This window comes from Bidens hawaiensis, unplaced genomic scaffold, assembly GCF_021521415.1.
Source record: "Bidens hawaiensis isolate Kalapana, Puna unplaced genomic scaffold, B.hawaiensis_p1.1 tig00018312_1, whole genome shotgun sequence".
Classification (NCBI taxonomy): Eukaryota; Viridiplantae; Streptophyta; class Magnoliopsida; order Asterales; family Asteraceae; genus Bidens; species Bidens hawaiensis.
Window position 1 is genome coordinate 318764 of NW_027492767.1, and position 12406 is coordinate 331169.

General features: G+C 37.5%; 1 pseudogene; it reads left to right on the forward strand.

Moving 5' to 3' along the window:
* Positions 1 to 4970: 4970 nt before the first annotated feature.
* LOC143555767 (secreted RxLR effector protein 161 pseudogene) lies at positions 4971 to 5732 on the forward strand (annotated as a pseudogene).
* The last annotated feature ends 6674 nt before the right edge of the window (positions 5733 to 12406 follow it).

A 12406-nucleotide genomic window follows, 5' to 3' on the forward strand; every position in this document is an offset into this window, starting at 1 on the left:
GATCATGAGAACGTTAAGTGAGAAGTATACTTACGTAGTAATTTCGATTGAAGAATCGAAAAATGTGGAAGAGATGACTATAGATGAGTTGCAGAGTAGTCTAATGGTTCACGAACAAAAGTTCAAGAGAGGTGAAAAAGATGAAGAACAAGCCTTGAAAATAGAAGATGGTGAAAGCGTAACATCCCCAAAATTTCGATCCAAATTTGACAACTAATTAAAGATTAAGGATCAAAATTATTCCCTAAAATAAGTGTTTGGGAAAATTTAAAGAAAACAAGATCATTCTATAAGGAAATAAAATATCCCATATATAAGGTCACATTATATTAAGGATATGAAATAAAGAAATTCTATCCCACATTGAAAGATGTAAGAAAGTGGAAGCATTCCACATGGGTATAAATAAGGAAATTAAAACCCATCCCACATGGAAAGTGGTAAAGAAATGGAAGCTCTTTATAAGGAAGGGATTTTCCATAATAATATTCTTATATGCCTAGCATGCACCCAATGGTCCTAGCGGAGGGTGCGAAGCACCCGACGCGCAGGCGCACGGGCTCGGGCGAAGGGCGTTGGGCGATGGGCGCAATGTGGCGCTTTGATGGCGCACTTTGCATTGGACAATGGGAGTTGGGCCTAGAAGTGACAAGCTATCAAAGACAAAGGACTAAAAGTGAAAATTTGAGTTCTGGGACACATCGCGCTACGCGACGAGCCCAGAACTCAGGTCATCGCATATCGCGATGGACCTTGATGAGTCAGCGGACACGTGGCAGCCTCTAGTATGGCGGCGTAATTATTGCGGCGCCGCGATACGCGACGGGGTTACCAAGACCCATCGCGTATCGCGACCGGATCAACTATAAAGGGGGGGGGGGGGGGGGGGGCTCACGGCACATTCATTCTCACACCAAACTTTCTCTCTCTAGAAATTACTCTCTCTACCTCGGTTTCCGTGCCCCGACCTGATAGTCGTCGCCTCGTAATCCGTGACATATACCGACGATACCTCGAAGTGCGCGCCACACGAGAATAACCCGACAATCTATCTCGAAGTACGTGCACACACGACGACCACCATATGTCGCCTCGTTTTGTGTGCCAAGCATCGTAGTGCGTGCCAAGCTCTGTGGTTCTGACAAATTAAGCACCAGTACGCGACATAGAGTAGAAGTGCTGCTCGTACAAACTTAGGTATCTAACTTCGAATACCCGTGTAAGGTAAGGGTTCCGACCTAAGTCATTATGGTATTATTATATTATATGGCTTGGACCATAGGTAGGGGTATAGCCCAAACCTTGATCATAATTATGTTTACATAAGCTTTAAATATACAAAGGATTATAATACTGTTTCTTTACAATTAAGAAACATCAGTTTTACATTCATAAGGAAATATAGTTTCTTCACGATTAAGAAACATAGCATTCGTATACAAAGAATATAGTTAAAACATTGTTTCTTCATGTGTAAGAAACAAAAGATTTTACATGCATAGCAGTCAATGAATGTTTCTTCTTGAAGAAGAAACTCATTATATGATTTTTCAACAAATAGAAAGACTACAGGTCTAAATATTTTACTCAAACAAATGATCAATCAAGGTTTAAAGCTATTTAAACCAGACTAAAGGTCTATAGCCGGATCAAGAGACGATTCGGATATTTATATAACTATTTTATTATAGGTCAATCAATCAATCAATCAATCAATCAGTCAATCAATCTTTAATTCACAGTAAAGGTTTCAAACGAAATCACCATATCATTCAGAACAGACAATCACAGGTGAATACGTTCAAACCTTTTATAACGTGAATACGTTCAGACCTTTTATAACGTGAATACGTCAACCTTTTCAATCAGTCAAACATATTTATACTCAATGAGACGAACGGGTGTTTGTCTTAACGAGTCAATCAATGTCTACATGAGATCATGAGATCTCTAAAACGTTATAATACAAAGTAGAGAATAAAATCAACTCAGACCGAATACACATGTGTCTGGATCCAAACATAACTATTAAATCTCAATCAATCAATCAAAGGCAATGAAGCCGCGAGCTTAAACGGTCATGACCAGTTCTCAGTTTAGGGTCGTTTGGCTTGGGGAATACCGTTATGTGTGTAGGGAAGTGGTACATATACCGGAAGTAGAAATGCTTCCGCTGAGATTGTCAAGAAAACTATGTTTGTATTATAATGTCATTCAAATGTTTTATAGAGTCATACGTGTTCACCAGCATATAGCTGACGTATTTTTCCCCACATTTCTGGGAATACAGATTAGTACAGGTAGCAAGACATTCATGGAGTTAGATGCTCGCAAGGTAATGATGGCTCAGTTTTTAATTATTAAAATACTGCAAACGGTATTTCAACAAGCTTTATAAATCAAACGTCGGGTATTTATTATCCGAGAAGTTTTCAAATAAATTAATATTTTATTCAACCAAAGTCTTCCGCTAAAATAAACCGTAACTCTGATGTATTTACAAAACAGGTACCAACTTGTGGTCACACGCCTAGGCCCTAAACCGGGGTGTGACAGAAAGTTCGACCGGTCGTGGTCGTGAAAGAGGCAGATCTAGTCCACGAGGTAGGGGACGTGGACTTGGAAGGGGCTCTTTCAATAAAGAAACAATAGAATGCTACAGGTGTCATAAGTTGGGACATTTCTCTTATGAATGTCCCGGCTCCAAAGAAGCTAATTTCGCAGGTTTCGATGAGGATGAAGAAGTGATGTTGATGGCTAAGACCGAAGGGAGAGAAGAAACCAAAAACTGCATTTGGTTTTTAGATTCGGGCTGCTCGAATCATATGTACAGAATAAGGGAAAGGTTCATGAATATGGGTAACTCATTCTCCACAACTGTTAAGCTGGGGAACTACACAAGGATGGTTGTGTCTGGAAGAGGAAATATTCGAATGGTGATTAGTGGAGGGGTGTTCGTTGTAAACGATGTGTACTATGTCCCCGATTTGAATAATTATTTGTTAAGTATTGGGCAACTTCAACAAAAGGGGTTATCCTTTTTTGATTTAATCGGATACATGTAAGGTGTATCACCCAGAAAAGGGGTATTTATTTCAAAGCCGAATGAGCTCCCACCGAATGTTCCCTTTGTATGAAGAAACAAGAGGGTCGGGTTCAAATCAAAAGGGTGGCGGGTGCAACTATGTAGCCGATGAAGATATTGCAAGGTTATGGCACGAACATATGGGTCATTTAATTAAAACGGGGATGGGAAATTTGCAACGAACGACAATGGTGAGGGATCTTCCACAATTTCGGGTGGATGACTCTGTGTGTGAAAAGTGTTTGATTGGAAAACAAACAAGAGAGGCGATCCCGAATAAAAGTAAATGGCGTGCAACCAAACCTTTGGAGTTGATTCACTCGGATGTATGTGGGCCGATCACACCTCAATCCAACATGGGAAAAAGGAACTTGTTAAGTTTTATCGATGATTATAGCCGAAAGGGTTGGGTGTATTTATTGTCTGAAAAGTCGCAAGTTTAAGAAAAGTTCAAGGAGTTTAAGACTAAAGTTGAAGTTGAAAGTGGTAGAGTTATTAAATGTTTACGGAGTGATAGAGGTGGAGAATACTTGTCAAAGGAATTTGATAACTTTGCTAAAGACTGTGGTGTTAAAAGGCAGTTGACTACATGGTTCACGCCACAACAAAATGGCGTGGTGGAATGTAAAAACCGACCCGTGGTAGGTATGCTAATCACTCTCTTAGCAGCAAAAAACATGCCTAAAATTTTTTGGGCCGAGGCAACCGTGTGGTGTTTTTATGTGCTTAATAGAAGCTCAAGTCGAGCCTTATTAAATAAAACACCGAAAGAAGCTTAGAGTGGAAATAGGCCACCAGTTGATCATCTTAAAATTTGGGGGTGTTTGGGCCATGTTCACATACCAAAGGAGAAACGCATAAAGCTCGATGACAGAAGCTTTGTGTGTATTCTCACAGGTGTGAGCGAGGAATCCAAGGCTTGGGGAACCTTAGACAATGAAGATCGTGGTTAGTAGAGATGTAGTTTTCGAAGAAAATAAAGAATGGGACTGGGGAAATACAAAGGAGAGAAAGGACGATGTTGAAAAAATATATTGGGGAAATTATAATATTGGCGAAGAGTATGATGTTGGGGAATCAGATGTAGAGGAAGCCGAAGATGATGTAGGAAAAGCCGAAGATTTAGATATGGGTAATGTTCCAAGTACAAGTAATGTTGTTGCTAGGGAGGGTAGAGAAAGAAAACCCCACAGATACTTGGAAGATTATGTGACGGGTGATGATTTGTTAGGTGATGATTTAACGGACGAAGAAGAAGTGAATGTGATTAAAGATATTGTTGATCAAGATCCGATTAAGTATGACGAAGCGGTGAAAGATGAAAATGGATAAAAGCCATGGATGTCGAGATAGAAGCGATAGAACATAATGAAACTTGGTCCTTGGTTGAGTTACCTGATGATGCCAAATGTATTGGCGTAAAATGGGTGTTCAAAACTAAGTTGAATGATAAAGGAGAGATCGACAAACATAAGGCAAGATTGGTAGCACGGGGTTACGGGCAAGAGTATGGTGTTGATTATTTAGAAATCTATGCTCCGGTGGCAAGGATGGATACCATACGAATGGTGATAGCAATCGCGGCTCAAAGAGGTTGGAACATATACCAAATGGACGTAAAATCGACCTTTTTTCATGGAAAGCTTGATGAAGTTTACGTTCAAAAACCGATGGGATATGTGGTTAAAGGAGAAGAGATGAAAGTGTATAAATTGAAGAAAGCGTTGTATGGTTTAAAACAAGCTCCTAGAGCTTGGTTTAACCGAATTGAGAAGTACTTTGTTGATGAAGGTTTTAAAGAAGCAAATCGGAGCATACGATATTTTTTAAAGAATTTGAAGGGAAGGTGATATATGTGAACGTGTATGTAGATGATTTAATCTATATGGGTAATGATGAGAAGATGTTAATTGAGGTTAAGAACTCAATGAAGAATGAGTTTGAGATGAGTGACTTGGGGAAGATGAGGTATTTTCTTGGAATAGAAGTGGTGCAAACTGTTGCCGGCATTCATATTTCTCAACGAAAGTATGCATTGGAGGTCTTATCTCGGTTCAACATGGAAGAATGTAATGATGTCATTAATCCGATGGTACCGGGAAGCAAGTTGAGTCAAGAAGAAGGTGAGCCCGTAGATGAGATTTTATTCAAACAAGTTGTTGGGAGCTTAATATATATTACAACTACCAGGCCCGATCTGCAGTTCGTTGTGAGTTTTATTAGTCGTTTTATGTCCAAACCTACCGAAAAACATATGGCAGCGGCTAAAAGAATAATGAGGTATATAAAGGGCACGGTTGATTACAGTATTTGGTATAAAAAAGGAGGAAAGGGTGAGCTGAAAGTATACACCGATAGTGATTTCGCGGGTGACCAAGATGATAGAAAAAGTACTTCGGGCTACTTAGTTATGTGGGATGGAGCTGCCATGCCATGGTCTTCAAAGAAACAAAGTGTAGTTGCGTTGTCGTCAATCGAAGCGGAGTATGTAGCAGTAGCAACGTGTGCATGCCAAGTAATGTGGATAAGAGGTTTAATGGAAGAACTTGGAGTTGAACTGCAAGAAAAAACGAGCATCAAATGTGATAATACTTCGGCCATTAAGTTATCTAAAAATCCGGTGTTTCTGGTCGATGTAAACATATAGGGGTACAGTTTCATTTTCTCAGGGATTGGTTAAGGAAGGAAAGATTGAGATGGAGTTTTGTGGTACTAATTATCAGGTGGCAGATATTTTTACCAAAGCTCTTAAAAGAGATGTGTTTTTGAAGCTGAGAGAAGAGTTGGGAATGTGCTCTCTCAAAGGCAAACAAGACATGAAGACCTGTCTTGTTTGAGGGAGGGATTGAAAGAGTAAGCTAAACTAAGTCAAGGGACAATTAGAGTAACATTGGAGGCAGTTGGAGTTTGGTTTAATAAAGCTAGAATTGGTCATGCACGTGGAGTGGAATTTCCTATTCTTTAGCTAGTTTCTTAGTTTGTTATTGCTTTTGTTATTTCATATTTTCTAGCAATTAGTTGGTAGTTAACGTTTCTTTGCTTTTGTGTTTATAGCCTATGGCTTTATCATTTGAATCAAGATTTTCGTTCAGTAAAATTGCTTCTTTGATATCCAATACAATAACTGTCTTAGAGCATTCACAATTTCAAATTTCATATATCATTTCTTATCTTATAATTTAAATAAAATTCATATTTTCCAAAATATAATACTCATTGTTAAAAAGCTCACACAAGTCATCCACCATTTTTATCTTTATCTTATTAACAAACAACTAATTTATTATACTTCTCGTTGTTATACACTAAATAATTTAAAAAATGAAGAATAATAACTTTTTTATATAAAAAACTGGTATAATAACTTTTTATAATTTAGAGTTGGGGTAAACAAATAGTGGATGGAATGAAGTTACTTTTTTAGTAGACTTTTTAAAATTTAAAGAGGCAAAAAGATGATGAATGGAATGAGAATGCTTTTAGATTTCAAATTAAGTAGATGAAAATGAAAATAACCAAAACAAGTGAAAAGTGAAAAGCTAGGACACAAATGAAAACAAGTTGAACAAATGACATACTTCAATTGTTTTAGAGAACATACAATTTGGGCCTTTGGGGCGTGTAATGTTAGTTAGAAAACTAACATGGTTCTTCCACATCAGAAATTAGAAGGATTATAATGCATTAACATGAATGGCTAGTTTTTAAATCATTAGAAAAATATCCATGTTCGTACAAATTAGGGGTGGCAATGCGACTCATTGGGTTAAATGGGTTGTATCACAATGTATATAATTGGTCACAATGGGTTAAATTAAAAAAAGAAAATTATTGAAACGGGTTGAAATTTCTAAAGTTTTTTTTATGGAATGAGAAAAACAGAGGAAACTTTTTAATACTTTTACTTTTTTACTTTTTAATTTATTTTTCGAGTTATGATTTTTACTTATTTTTTTGAATTTTTTAGTGAGAGGTTTTTGAAATGGGTCAAATTGGGTTGAGCTTTCAAAAACCCACTTTGACCCATTTCAAAAACCCCTCACTAAAAAATTCAAAAAAAATAAGTAAAAAATCATAACTCGAAAAATAAATTAAAAAGTAAAAAAGTAAAATTACTAAAAAGTTTTCTCCGTTTTTCTCGTTCCATAAAAAAAACTGAGAAATTTCAACCCGTTTTGACTCGTTTCAATCATTTTCTTTTTTTTAGTTTGATCCATTGTGACCCATTATATACATTGTGATACAACTCATCCAACCCAATGGGTCACATTTGTCACCCCGATGAAAGAGTTTCACAAATAAATGAGATGTTATAACTCATTTAAAGACTATCCTGGTTTGGTGAGACCCATACTTGCAAATATGGGTCAAATGCATGAAAAGCCTCCATTTAGAAATCAAGCAATCTGGTGGCCCTAGAGAAAGAGGGGAATAACATAAGAGTGACACGTAGGATTTCATGATAAGCAATTATATAGATAGTTAGATATCATATATATTTCGAAAACATTTTTTGTTTAATTAACTATATCAATTGTCAGCAGAAAAAAAGCGTACCATTTGAAAACACAACCAAAACAAAAGCAAAATGAACTCAAAAAGGATTTTTATCTAGATTCATCAAGTTGTCAAAGTGATCGATGAATTAATTGTCTTAACAAGAAGTTGATCTAAGAGTTAGAGACTCTTATCCGAACCAATTTGTTAGGGGTAATTTGGTAAACAAGATCAAAATGACCTAAACTTAAAGGGGTGCGTAACATGTGCTACGAGTGAAATTATAGGGCTCATAACTCATTATCAAACAATAAAAAGGTCTCGACGATCCGAACCTTGTCTTTAGCGTATTTAGAGGATTTTTGTGTTTGTTTAAATCAAAATACAAAAATTTTGTATAAACACTAATGCGTTTTCTAAAACCAATCGAACTTATAAGAACTTATGCATTTAGATTTTTGAATACGGAAAAAAAAAGGAATTATTGTTTTTATTTAAAGAAAATCAACGCTATATGATACATAGGTGTAACATCCACCTGTACGTCATAAATGTATAATATAAACAAATAGTTGATATGTGAAAAGGTTTTGGGAAATTTTAGGTTGGTGGATGAAGGGTAAAGTTAAAATAAAAAGTGAGATAAAAATAAAAAAAATTGAAAATGATTTATAATCATATAAAAAATCTTTTAAAAATAAATTTAAAAAAAAACTAATAAAATAATCATAACTCAAAATATAAATAAAAAATTAAAAACTAAAATGTTTCCGCGATCATTCTCGTTCAAATTTTTTTTTTTTAAATACAAAAAAAAAAATAAAAAAATGACGAAAAGACATAATGCTAAGATCAAATACACAATGACGAAAATGAACAAAAGACACAATTATAACTAAAAAAAGACACAATAGATCGCAAAATATAAAACAATAGTTAACAAAATATAGCACAATGTTGAATAATATAACACAATATAAAAAAAATGACACAATGTCAAGAGAAAAAAAGACAATCAATGACGAAAACAAACCCAAAACACAATGATAAAAAAAAACACGACGATTTTTTTCACTCACCATTTTGTGTTTTCTTAGAACGTGAAATACGGTGGAAACAGTTTCGTGTTTTTAATTTTTTTGTTATTTTATTAAATTTTGAGTTATAATTTTTTATTAATATTTTTTATTTTGAAATGTCCAGTATTTAATATAAGGTAGCGTTTGGTATGCATGAATGAAAGACAGAATGGAATGACCCATTATAATGGAATGAAAAATAGTGTGTTTGGTTGACTAAAGGAATGGAATGACTCATTACATAGTTCATTCCATTCCCTCTAAAATACCTCAATATTATTTCCATACCCTATGTTTTTTTTCATTCCATTCCCTCATTCACTCTACATCACATTCGCCACCCTCCCAACACCACTACCACCCAACATCAACACCCACCACCACCACCAACCACCGCCACTACTGCCACCATCGCCGTCCACCGCCACCCACCGCCGCCACCACCCACCTCCACCAACCATCACCATCGGTGCCAGCCACCCAGCACCGTCAGCCACCTGCCGCATATATCAACCATCGCCCTACCATTACACTTGTCGCCCACCGAAACCACTGTCACTACCACCACCATCGGCGTCCACCGCAGCCGCCACCCACCTCCAAAAACCATCGCCATCAGGGCCATCCACCCACCACCTCCAGCCGCCCGCCGCATCCATCAATCATCGCCCCACCATCACACATGCCGCCCACCGTTACCGTCACTGTTGCCCACCACTACCTCCACTGTTACTGCCACCACCACCTCCACCGTTACCGCCACCGCTCCCACCACCACCACTCACTGCCATTTTAATTTAATTTTTTTTTACATACCAACAATACAAAGTAATGATTCATTTCATTCCCATGTGGTAACCAAACATTTCATTGGAATGATAATAACTCATTCAATTCATTTGTCCATTCCATTACCACGTCCATTCCATTCCGTCATCCATTCCATTACCTCATACCAAACAGATCCTAAGGAACTAGTAATTTGTCCGGCTGAGATTTGTTTGTGTTTTCGCTTGTTGCAGAGCACGGAAATTTTGCATATAGTACTATCTACTATTATATGATTGGACAGGGGAATACCAAAATTGATGTTTCATTACGATTTTCAGTTTTCGAAATGGCCAATATTAGAGGGGACGGGGTGGAGCTAGATAGCATGTAACATCCCGATTCTCGAGTTTCGGTTAATAAATGAAATACGAGTTATTATGAGTCGGGCTAGTGTTGGGTTAAATAGATATGGGTTATGGACTTGGTTTATGAAGGAAAGAGGAAAGGACCATGGGCTTAAGCCCATGATCCATAATTATGTAAACCTTAATTACCCATTTTTTATTCATTTACACATATTTCATACACCACCAAAACACACATTTAGTTCTCTCTCATCTTGCTCTCTCTCTCTCTCTAGCCGAATCACCAAGGAAAACCGATCCCGTCCGAAGGTAATGATAGTATAATGTTGTATGAGCGTAAACCCGTTAGTTACGGCCACGAAACGGCGAGCCGACACCGTTAAACCGTTAAAGTCACGAGATCCGGGTGGATTCGGGTATAAACCGAACCTAAGATGAGCTTAGGGATCACCCTAGCTCAGATCTGGATCGAACGAGGCGAAAAACGGTGACAAACGAGTCAAAACTCGTTTTCCGGCGAAACCGCGTTTTTCCGGCGATGGCGCCGGAAAAGTTAATACGAGGTTAAAGGATGTCACAGAATGTTCTGACATTCTCTGACCTAACCCTAATTCGTTAACGGGGAGTTAACGAATTAAAGGTAATTCTTTAACGGGGAATCAACGAACTAGAGGTAATTCGCTAGTTGATTTGTTAGAGAAAACATAGCGAACTAGCTTCGGTTCGTGTTCAATTCGTTAAGGGAAAAGATAACGAATCACCCTTGATTCGTTATAGCCATTCGTTAAAGGAGATAACGAATTAGAAGATTCAATTTGTTACAGAGAGGTCATTCATTATAGGGTTCAATTCGTTACAAGGACCAGTTCGTCATGAACCCAATTCGTTAAGAACTAAGTAACGAACCAAACCATGTTGAGATAACGAACCAGAATAAAGAATCAGCTAACGAACTAGATTATGAAAGATAACGAATTAGTTAACGAATCAGGCTTAATTCGTTAGGGCAAATGAGTTAGCAATTAATTAATGATTCAAAATTCTAATGGAAAATGTAATAAGACAGTTAATGTAATAAGGTCAGCTCGACCCCAGCCAGGGGCTCTGCCCCTTGGACCCTGCTAGGGGCTGCCGCCCCTAGACCCCGCTACCAGGGGCGCTGCCCCCGGACCCCCGTTCGTTAAGGGTTATAACTAGACTAGAAACGCGATGTGAGTAGTGATAGTTAAATTGATACGTGTAATTGTTATACACTTAGTCGAGCACAGCTAAGGAAAGGAATAACAATTAACGGTGAACGTAATCGAGTTCAGGTGAGTTTCTAGCCCTATTCCTTGTTATGTTTTCGGGGCTGTGTGCATACTCGATGTGATTAGTTAATACACTTACCTTAAGTGGTAAGTGTATGCCTTATATGATTATGTATAGATGAATGCTTGACGGTGCGTGAACGATCTTCGGATATTGCATGTACCGTCGGGTGATAGTTTAGAGATACGAACGATACGTAAATAAAGTATGAATGATTGCTTGTCGGTACGCGAACGATCTTCGGATATTAAACGTACTGTCAAGTTATAATGTTATGTATAATGTATGAATGGTACGTATGTATGTTATAAAGGAATGTAAGAGATAGCCAGGTACAGAAGAAAGAGACTGAGCCCTAATAATACTCAAGGTAGAAAAGGGACCGAGCCCTTTATAAAACTCGAGGCAGAATTGGACTGAGCCCTAATAATACTCAAGGTAGAAAAGGGACCGAGCCCTTTATAAATCTCGAGGCAGGAAGGGACTGGACCCTAATAATACTCAAGACAGAAAAAGGGACCGGACCCTAATAATATCCGAGGCAGAATCGAATAATGTAAAGTAAAATTTAGAATAAAGTATGAAGGTAAGTATGTATATTATGAACGAATTATGAAAGTATGAAGTACGTATGGAAGTACGTAGTTATGAATGTATTGAATGTTGTATGATTAACTAGAACTCACTCAGCGTAGCTGACTTTTAGTATGCACGCAGGCTAATCGACTGAGACAGTTGGCTTGAGGAAGACGCATGGCAGGATCCGAAGAGACTGGCATCTGGAGATTTGTCGTGATGTTTGAAATACTATGTCTTATGTTATGTTTTTGAAAGACAAGTTATGGATGTTTGTAATGAATGGTTGACTTTTATATTATTCCACAAAAGTTTTTATTAACTCTGATATTTAGAACTGTGTTTATGAGTAAATACAACGTCCAAAGTAGGGCACCGGAGACGGGGACTTACATAGCCTGCCATCACGCGCAAACACCGTCGTCGGCCCTCTCATCACGCGTGATGAGAGGGTCAACGTGATGGCCATCACGAGGTGATTTTTGAAAAATTTTACCATTGGGTGGGAGGGGTTACCGTTGGGAGGGGGTTTTAAATAAAAAAATTATTTTACTTATATAAATAACTCAAAAATATCTTCAAAACAAACTTAAATCCAACTCAAATCTTCTACTACACACAACATTTTAACATCACACCAATGGAGGGTTATAAGAAACGTGGCTCAGGTTCAAAGAAAACCCAAACCCGACCAAATGTAACTATTTTAGTTTATTTTATTT